This window comes from Felis catus, chromosome X (genome assembly GCF_018350175.1).
Source record: "Felis catus isolate Fca126 chromosome X, F.catus_Fca126_mat1.0, whole genome shotgun sequence".
Taxonomy (NCBI): domain Eukaryota; kingdom Metazoa; phylum Chordata; class Mammalia; order Carnivora; family Felidae; genus Felis; species Felis catus.
The window spans coordinates 20,184,084-20,194,184 of NC_058386.1; positions in this window are offsets into that span (position 1 = coordinate 20,184,084).

Sequence of the window (10,101 nt, forward strand, 5' to 3'; positions counted from 1 at the left end):
CCCTCACTTTCATTTAAGAAAAAAAAGGGTATAGATGGGTCTAGTGCTGTAAGGAGCATTCTGCTTCTCTGACACCAAGCAAAGTAAAACCACATCATTTATACTAACTCCTCTAGGTAATTCCTGTATTCAATTACTTTTCCCACCAATTACTGGAAAGTAATGGGAGCTCCCAAATACCTTGAGGGCATCTTTTCACACTGGTAGAGTCCCACTGGGAAAAGGGAGGCTGTCTTTTCCTAGCCCTCTAACATAAGTATTACAGGATACTCCTCAAATCTGCTACCTTGCAGTCTGAAATGTCCCGAGGCATGTTAGAGGCTTCGGTCTAAGAATGGTGGTAGAGTTGGAAGGAAGTTCCAAGGAAGGGGGTTGTGAGGATTTAGGATACTCTATAACCTTTCCTTGCCTGCTTTTTTTTGTTTGTTTTGTTTTTGTTTTTGTTTTTGTTTTTGGCTTTTCAGAAGCCTAGCGTCTGTGATAAGGTAGTCACTTTTCATGTAACTAGCTCCCACTTTAATCTCTGGGAATCAAAGAGTTGTATTTTCAGTGAACTCTAATAAAGTTACATATGCATTCCCTTTCCTCTTGAAAACTGTTTGGACAGGCGCTTTATAGCTGTTGATGGTTTTTAAGGCATCTTGTTGGGGTCCAGTCCATCTCAGTCCCTCAGGATGCACCAGCATCCTCCCAAATCAGTACCAACTTCCGCTGGTACACACCAAGACCTGTACACTGACACATTCCAACAGGTTGGTAGCTGTTGTCCTAAATATTTTTTTTCTGGTCCCTATTGCAGACAGAACCTTCAAAATGCAATCTGAGCAGTGCCTGGGTGATTCGGTCGGAAAAGCATGCTACTCTTGATCTTGGGGTTGTGGGTTCGAGCCTCATATTGGGTATAGAGATTACTACAATAATAATATTTTTCTAAAGTTTATTTCTTTTGAGAAAGAGAGCGTGCACATGCAAGCCAGGGAGGGGCAGAGAGAGAGAATCCCAAGCCCAACTCCGGGCTCGATCTCACCATCTGAGAGATCGCAACCTGAGCCAAAATCAAGAGTCAGACGCTTAACTGACTGAGCCACCCAGGTGCTCCTAAGCATTTTTTTTAATGCAATCTGAGAGTCCCCAAATTTTCCAGCCTTTCAACTTTGTTGTTTTTACAACCCAGTAGAATAACTTGAGACTTTATGTTGCATGAGTGACAGGAAATCCGTGTCTTCGTGAATGTTGGAGGCTTCCTGGCTAATGCCTACATACCTTGGTTGTTGCTGGTCACCTGTTGCTTGGAATGGCTCCTCATAGCTTCTGTCCTATTATCTGTCTCTAGCTTTCTGGTCTGTCATCACATCTCCACATTTCTCCAGCTCTTTCTGTGTACTTCCTGCCTCACAAACTTGACTCTCCCTCCAATTCTCTAGCAAAGCAAAAACCTAAAGCCATCACAAGGAAACTTCAGTCGCTTTAAATAAGACATGACTTCTAGAGATCCCTAAACAGGGATGTCTTCTCTCGCCATCTGTAAGTCAGAATTGTAATCATTAGGTGGGAACCCTCTCCTAAGCATATCAAAGGGTTTGTCCTGGGGCGCCTGGGTAGCTCAGTTGGTCCTACTTCAGCTAAGGTCATGATCTCACGGCATGTGGTTTCGAGCCCCATGTCTGGCTCTGTGCTGACAGCTCGGAGCCTGGAGCCTGCTTCGGATTCTGTGTCTCCCTCTCTCTCTGCCCCTCCCCTGCTCATGCTCTGTCTCTCTGTCAAAAATAAATAAACATTAAAAAAAAAAAAAAAGAGGAGCCCCTGGATGGCTCATTTGGCTAAGTGTCTGACTTCAGTTCAGGTCATGATCTCACGGTCCGTGGGTTCGAGCCCCACATTGGGTTTTGTGTTGACAGCTCAGAGCCTGAAGCCTGCTTTGGGTTCCGTGTCTCCCTCTCTCTCTGCCCCTCTCTTGCTCGCGCTCTGTCTCTCAAAAATAAATAAGCATTTGAAAAAAGTGTAAATTGATTATAATCGACTTTAAAAAAAAGAAAAAAAAAGGGCTTGTCCCATCTCCTCTCTTCCCCAATCTCATGAGTCCTTAAATCCACGCCTTGGGCTCAGCTAGGAGAGTATCAGGTCCCTAAACGTCCAAAAGGAATGTGGGCACACACACACAAAAACCCTCAAAAGGGCACTTCCCCCATGAGACAGTGTATCTGAAATATAGTAAAACCGGGGTGCCTGGGTGGTCCAATTGATTAAGCGTCTGACTTCGGCCTAGGTCATGATCTTGCGTTCCCGAGTTCCAGCCCTGCATCGGGCTCTGTGCTGACAGCTCAGATCCTGGAGCCTGCTTTGGATTCTGTGTATCCCTCTCTCTCTCTCTGCCCTTCCTTTGCTCATACTCTGTATCTCTCTCTCAAAAATAAACATTAAAAAATTTTAGAAAAAAAAAGAAATACAGTAAAACCTTGGTTTGTGAGCATAATCCTTCTGGGAAACATGCTTATAATCCAAAGCACTTGTGTATCAAAGTGAATTTCAAGAACCATTGGCTCAGTTGTGATTATGTGATGTTTGGCATCACGTACTACTCATATTGCAAGACATCACTCCTTGTAAGTAACTTGTTTTGCGAGTGTTCCACAGGATGAGCAAACATTTCTCTTTTTTAATAGCTTTTATTTATTTAAAAAATTTTTAATGTGTATTTATTTTTGAGAGAGAGAGAGAAAGACAGAGCGTGAGTGGGGGAGGGGCAGAGAGCGATGGAGACACAGAATCCGAAACAGGCTCCAGGCTCTGAGCTGTCAGCACAGAGCCCCACGCGGGGCTCGAACTCAGGAGCGGTGAGATCATGACCTGAGTTGAATGCTCAACCGACTGAGCCACCCAGGCGCTCCCACAAGCAAACATTTCTAATAAATTTTAACTTGATAAACGAGCGATGTCTTGCAATACAAGTAGTACATGAAGCCAAATGTCACAAGATCACAATTGAGCCAATGTTCTCTCTCTCTCTCTCTCTCTCTCTCTCTCTCTCTCTCTTTCTCACTGCGGGATTGTGGATGATCATCTCCCATGCTCGGATGCGGTGTTTGGTGTTTGGCCACGGTGTCTGGCAGAAATCAGTAATTTTTCAGAACGTTGGAAGGTGCCCACAACTGGCACTAGGTGTTTTCTGTCACTTCAAAGCACTGATGGACAGTCCTTTGCTTTTCCAGACAAGAGTAAGCCTAAGAATGCTTTGCTTCATTCTAGGTCAGGCTTCCTGCAGAGAGGGACCCTTTCCTCTGCTGCCTTATCGCCAGTTGCATTAAATACAGTCTATGACAAGTTAATTCACATTGTACTGTAGTCAACATCTGTTAGTGACAGTGAAAGTCATCCTACACAATAACCCTCCTCTCTCTTGTTGCCCTCACACCAGCCACGAAAGTTTTCAAAGGTAAGTGCAGGTTAATTTGTTTTTCTTTATATTTTGTGTTTTCTTGGGGCGCCTGGGTGACTCAGTTGGTTAAGCATCTGACTTCGACTCAGGTCATGATCTCACGGTTTGTGAGTTCAACCCCTGCGTCAGGCTCTGTGCTGATAGCTCAGAGCCTGGAGCCTGCTTCAGATTCTGTGTCTCCCTTGCTCTCTGCCCCTCCCCTGCTCGCAGTCTGTGTGTCTCTCTCTAAAAAATAAGTAAACATTAAAAAATTCTTTATTTTGCATTTTCTTTATTATTTTGTATTGTATTACAGGATTGTAATCATTTTAAATGAATATTTTTGGGTTGTGGAATGAATCATCTGAATTTCCATTATTTGTTAGGAGGAAATTTGCTTTGATATACAAGTGCTTTGGATTATAAGCATGTTTCCGGAACGGGTTATGGTTGCAAACTAAGGTTTTACTGTATTTATGTTTTGTTATTTCACCAATGTGGGGAGTTACCTCAATGAAAATGAATTGATAACCTGGCTTATCTCTGTATGGCCAAGAGGACTCAACAATGTGATTCTGGAACCAAATGCTTCTTCATATTTCACTTCCATCCTTAAAGCCCTAGCAAGCAATTCTCTGCTGGCAGTTGTGAGAATAACTGTTTTGTGCTTGTGGCCAGCTAACAAGTGTTTAAAAACATTCAGGTTTGGTCTCAGAGTCCCCAATACATGGTGACAGGTTTAGACAACATGGGGTGCTATGTGAGTCAGCACAAAGGTAGGGGGGTGCAATTCGGGCTTGAGAAGGTCTAACAAGTCTCAGAGGCAGTAATTTCTTTCTTTAAAAATTTTTTTTTAATGTTTATTTTTTAGAGAGAGAGAGACAGACAGAGTGTGACTGGGGGAGGGGCAGAGAGCGAGGGAGACACAGAATCCGAAGCAGGCTCCAGGCTCCGAGCTGTCAGCACAGAACCCGACATGAGGCTCGAACCCACGAACCATGAGATCATGACCTGAGCTGAAGTCAGACCCTTAACCGACTGAGCCACCCAGGTGCCCCGAGGCAGTAATTTCTAAATTCAGGGCAAAGGGAAGAATAGAGGGGAAAGGGAAGAGAGTAAAGGATCCCCCACAGCGCAGGGCGTTCCAGGCCTAGAAGAGACAGCAAGGCAGCTTTATTTAGAGAACCGCTGATAATTCTGTAGGATGACAGCATAGTACACAAGAAGGGGAGAGGGAAAAGAACCACCAAGGCTGCTGCGTATAGACCGAGGCAGTAAAGGCTTCTCCCCTCCTGTGTGGCCTCTCACGCCATGCTTTTTCCACTGTACCATGCTGTCATACTGATGAACATATTAAATGATCTTGCATTTTTACTCCTACTTAATTCCGTAAATTATTTGCTATAGTAATCTAATAGTAATCTAATTTATCCTAATCTACTATGCTAATTTACTTATTCATGCCGTCGGTATGTATGAACACCTACTGTGTGTCACGTCCTGTTCTAAGCATTGGGGAATCTGTCAGAGACCAAAACATATAAAAAGCCTTGCCATCTCAAAGATTACATAAATCAGATAGTAAACAAAATAAATAAGCAAATTTTGTGGCCGATTAGAATGTGATGAGTGCTATGGGAAATAACAGAGCAGGGTAAAAGATTAGTAAGAGTGTTCCAGTTTTAACTGGGATAATCAACGCAGGAGGTTGCTTTTGAGCTTTGACTTGAAGGAGGTGAAGGACCAGACTGTGTAAAGCTTTTTAGACCATTGTAAGGCCTTGGCCTTTGAGAAATTGGGAACCATTGGCAGCTCTTGAGAAGAGGAGCACTACCACTAACACTAAGGCTGCTCGTGTAAATGATAGAATTCAGGCCTAAATGTAACGGACAACATGGTGACTATAGTTAACACTACTGTACGGGATATTTGAAAGTTGCTAAGAGATTAAAATCCTAAAAGTTCTTATCACAAGGAAAAACGTTTTTTTCCTCTTCTATCTGTACGAGATGATGGATGTTAACTTATTGTAATCGTTTCACAATATATTTAAGTCAAGTCATTACGCTGTATGCCTGAAACTTCTACAGTGCTGTATGTCAGTAACATTGGAAGAAAAGAAAACCACTGGAAATATAATATGCACGCACAAATAAATAAAAAGTTAGGCTATTAAACAATTAAAGTGGATGAACATGTAAGCAGGGACCTGGGGTAAGGAGACTCATCTAACAATGAAATAGAAGCTAAAGGAGACACTGTGGGAAGTGGCAAGACTCAGCAAATATTCTGAAGGTAGAGCCAACTGGATTTCCTGGATGTAGCGATAAAGGAAAGAGAGGAGATGAGGAAGTCACCTAGGTTTCCATCCCGAATGACTGGAAGGATGGAATTGGCATTTCCTGACATGGGGAAGACCTCAAGAGGAGCAGGTTTGAAATGAGTGGGCGTGAAAAGAGAAGGGGGCACACCAAGGGCTGGGAGCCGTCCACAGAACAGGGAGCAGGTGTAGGAGACCGGAGTATGGTATGCTACAAGCTGGAGAGACTAGTAGAAGTTGCTCAATGTTCACCATCAATAAAAGGTGCAGTGAACATTGCCATTTTGTTTTCTTTTAATTTTTTTAATGTTTATTTTTGAGAGAGACCGTGAGTGTGGGAGGGGCAGAGAGAGAGAGGGAGAGAGAGAGAGAGAGAGAGAGAGAGAGAGAGAGAGAGAGAGAGAGAGACAGGGGATCTGAAGCGGGCTCTGTGCTGACAGCAGAGAGTCCCATGTGATGTGGGACTCGAACTCATGACCTGTGATATCATGACCTGAGCTGAAGTCAGACGCTTAACCAACTGAACCACGCAGGTGGCCCAAATGTTGCTGTTTTAACTGAATATATTTACCTTGAAATACAATGTAGACAATGTCCCCTTGAAAATGAAAATGTCAGGGGTGCCTGGATGGTTCAGTCCGTTAAGCTTCCGACTCTTGGTTTTGGCTCAGGTCAGGACCTCAGGGTTCAAGAGGTCAAGCCCAGAGTCGGGTTCTGCACTGACAGCGCGGAGCCAGCTTGGGATGCTGTCTCCCTCTCTCTCTCTGCCCCTCCCCTGCTCGTTCGCTCTCTCTCTCTAAATAAACTTTAAAAAATTTTTAAATGAAAATGTCAAAAAGAACAAGTGTTTAAAAAGTTCATCATTTTTGTGCTCCTTCTGAAATAATGAAAAATAACCCTATGCTTCGGAAGCCTCAACATTGCAAGCCACATTTTCATGAAGTGTTTATGGGATTACCAAGGGGCTGAAAGAAGTAGAACTAGGACTGGGCCCTGGGGCATACCAATAGTAGGGAGTCATCCAGGAAAAGATGGAGAACTGTCAAGGAGCCTGAGGAGTAGCGAGCGAGATAAGGGTAAAAGAGTGTGGTATGGCAAGCCAGATAGAAAAGTATTTATTGTAAGTTGTTTTAATTCCACTATCTATAAAAGATTAAATGAATGTCATCATTTTAATGAAATTTATCTACTTGGGAACACAATGTAGACAATGCCTCCTTGTAAATGAAAATGCTAGAAAGAACAAATTCCCTCCAAAGTTAATCATTTTTATGTTCTTTATGAGCCAATGAAAAGCAATACTATAGAAGCCTCAAGGTACAAGCCACATATTCATAAGCACAGCATTTCAGTAGATGTGCACACACACACACACACACACACACACACACACACACACACACATCCTAAGTGTGAGCGCCAGAGTTGAGGTGAGCAGGAGCCATGAAGAGCTGCTACATGGTGTTTGCGCAATGAAAGAAGTGAAAAAAACCCGCCTTCAGTAATTACTGTTGCCAGAAGCACAGCTTTAGGGTTTGAGTGTGGTTAAGGATAGAGACGGGATTGAAGCCAGGCTCTGAGGTTATTTATTGGTTCTAAAACGAAGTTCTTAAAAAAAGAAAAAAAAAACAGTAATCGCATAGCTCTCTCCGGACAAACTGTCTTTGTCGATACAGGGCAGAGAGGGACTTTAGGTAAGTCAGTTCGGGCCGCCACAGCGCAGGGCGGTGGGAGCTGAAGGAGAAGCTGGGAAAGCATTACGTGAGCAACAGGGCTCAGGCCGAAGCACGGCTGAGCTTCATGCTTCCCAGGGACTTGAGAAGAGAGCAGCACTGTTTGGGTGAGGGGCATTGATTTAATGCTAAGTATAGGTGAGGCAGGATAGCCCTGTGATATTGAAGTCTCAATATCGTCAAGATGGTGAGTCTCCCTAAATTGGTCTACATATTCAAAGCAATCCATATCGAAAACCCAGCAGGCTCTTTGTTTTTCTTTTTTCTTTTTCTCTTCTTCTTCTTCTTCTTGGCAGAAATTGACAGGCTGTTTCTGAAATGTATATGGAAGTGCAAAAGCTCTAGAAGGGCCAAAACAGCTTTGAAAAATAACATAGTTAGAAGTCTTAATACTTTCCAATTTCAAAATGTACTGTGAAACTACAGAAATCAAGACAGTGTGGTACTGGCTTAAGTTTGGACATGTAGATCAATGGAAAGGTGTTGAGAGTCCAAAAATATGGTCAATTGATGGTCAATTGATTTTCTACAAAGATGCTAAGGCAATTCAATAGGGAAGGGAAATAGTGCTGGGACAATTGCATATCCACGTGTAAAAAGATGGAGTTAAAGCCTTCCCTCACACTATACACAAAAGTTAATTCAAAATATATCATAAGCTAAATATAAGAGCTAAAACTGTTAACCTTTAAGAAGAAAACCTAGGAGTAAATCTTTGTGAACTTGAGTTAGGTAAAGTGTTCTTAAATAATGATACCCACTGAATGATTCATGGAAGAAGAAACAAATTGGACTTAAAGTTAAAAACTTTTGCTCTGCAGAGATACCATTAAGAAAATGAAAAGACAAGCAACAGATTGGAAGAAAACGCTTGCAAATCATGTATCTGAGACAGACTTGTATCCAGAATATATAAAGAACTCTCGCAATTCAATAATAAAATAAGCAACCCAACTTAAGAATGGATGGGAATAGCTATTTTACCAAAGAAGAAATATGAATGGCTAATAAGTACATGAAAAGATGCTCAGCCTCATTAGTTATTAGAGAAATACAAATGAAAACCGCACCTACTAGAATGTCTAAAAACAAGAGACAGTATCAAGTATTGTTGAGGATGTGGAGAAACTGGAGCCCTCACACACTGCTGATAAGAACATAAAATGGTGCAGCTATCTTAGAAGAAAGTTTGGCTGCTCCACAAAATGTTAAACATAGATTTACCGTAGGACTCAGCAATTGCACAACTAGATCTTTGCCAAGAGAAATAAAAACATGTTTTCATAAAAACGTGTACAGAAACGTTCATATGAGCATTATTCCCAACAAAAACTTGTACACATATGTTCATGGTATTATTCAAAATAGCCCAAAATGCAAACAACCCAAATATCCATCACCTGGTGAAGGGATTGACAAGATGTGCTATGTCCATACCATGGAATTTATTCAGGAATAAAAAGGAATGAACAACGTGGAAGAACCTCAAAACCACTATGCCTAGCGAACAAGCCAGATGCGAAAGACTGCATATTGTATGATTTCATTTATATGAAATGTCCAGAAGTTGTCTGTAGAGACAAAGCCCATTAGTGGCTGCCGGCAGCCAGAGATGGAAATGGGGATTGACTGTAAATAGATACGAGGGATTTCTTTGGGGTGGCGGAAAATTAAAAAATCTGGGTTGTGGTTGCACAGCTCTGTAAATTTACTAAAAACCATTGAATTGTATACTTCAGATGAGTGAATTTCATAGTATGCAAATTTTATCTCAAAGCTGATTCTTTTATTTTTGAGAGAGAGACAGAGACAGAGAGAGTCGAACGGGGGTGGGGCAGAGGGCGGGAGACACAGAATCTGAAGGAGACTCCATGCTCCGAGCTGTCAGCATAGAGTCCAACGTGGGGTTCGAACCCACGAACCATGAGATCACGACATGAGCTGAAGTTGGATGCTCAACGGACTAAGCCACCCAGGCACCCCTCAAAGGTGATTTTTTAAAAAGAGCATACTCGTAATTGCCTATGAATTCCAGCTCTGTTAGTTATAAACTGTGGGATTGTGGCCCGTTATCTAATCTTTTGTGGACTCAGTTTGCTCACTTGTAAAGTGGGAATAATACCATTTACGTTGTCAGATTGTTGTGAAGGTTAAATAAAGTTAATACTTGTTGAGTCATTGCCAATATTTAACTGTACTGTAATTTTTTATGAATATTATTTTTTTGTGACATTTCTACTTCCAGTGCAAGTTTCTGACAATGAAGCATATTATATTTATTATCAATGAATTTTATTTTTCATTCACATACCATAAGATTCACCCCTTTTAAGCCATACAATTCACTGGTTTTTAGTATATTCACAAAGTTGTGCAACCATCACCCCTAGTTCAACGTTTTTTACTGAAGTATAGTTGGCATATAATAATGAGTTTAGGTGTACAACATAGTGATTCAATATTTCTACATTTTTATCACCTCAATGGGTTTTCTTAATTGGCTGATGTAACTTCAGAATGTAAGAGAAATTCTAAATTTATAAACTTACAAATGTGTGAGTTCCTAAATGTAGGAACTAAATTCCTCCATTCAAACATAATACATTGTAGTCTCTACCATCACTTAACCAATG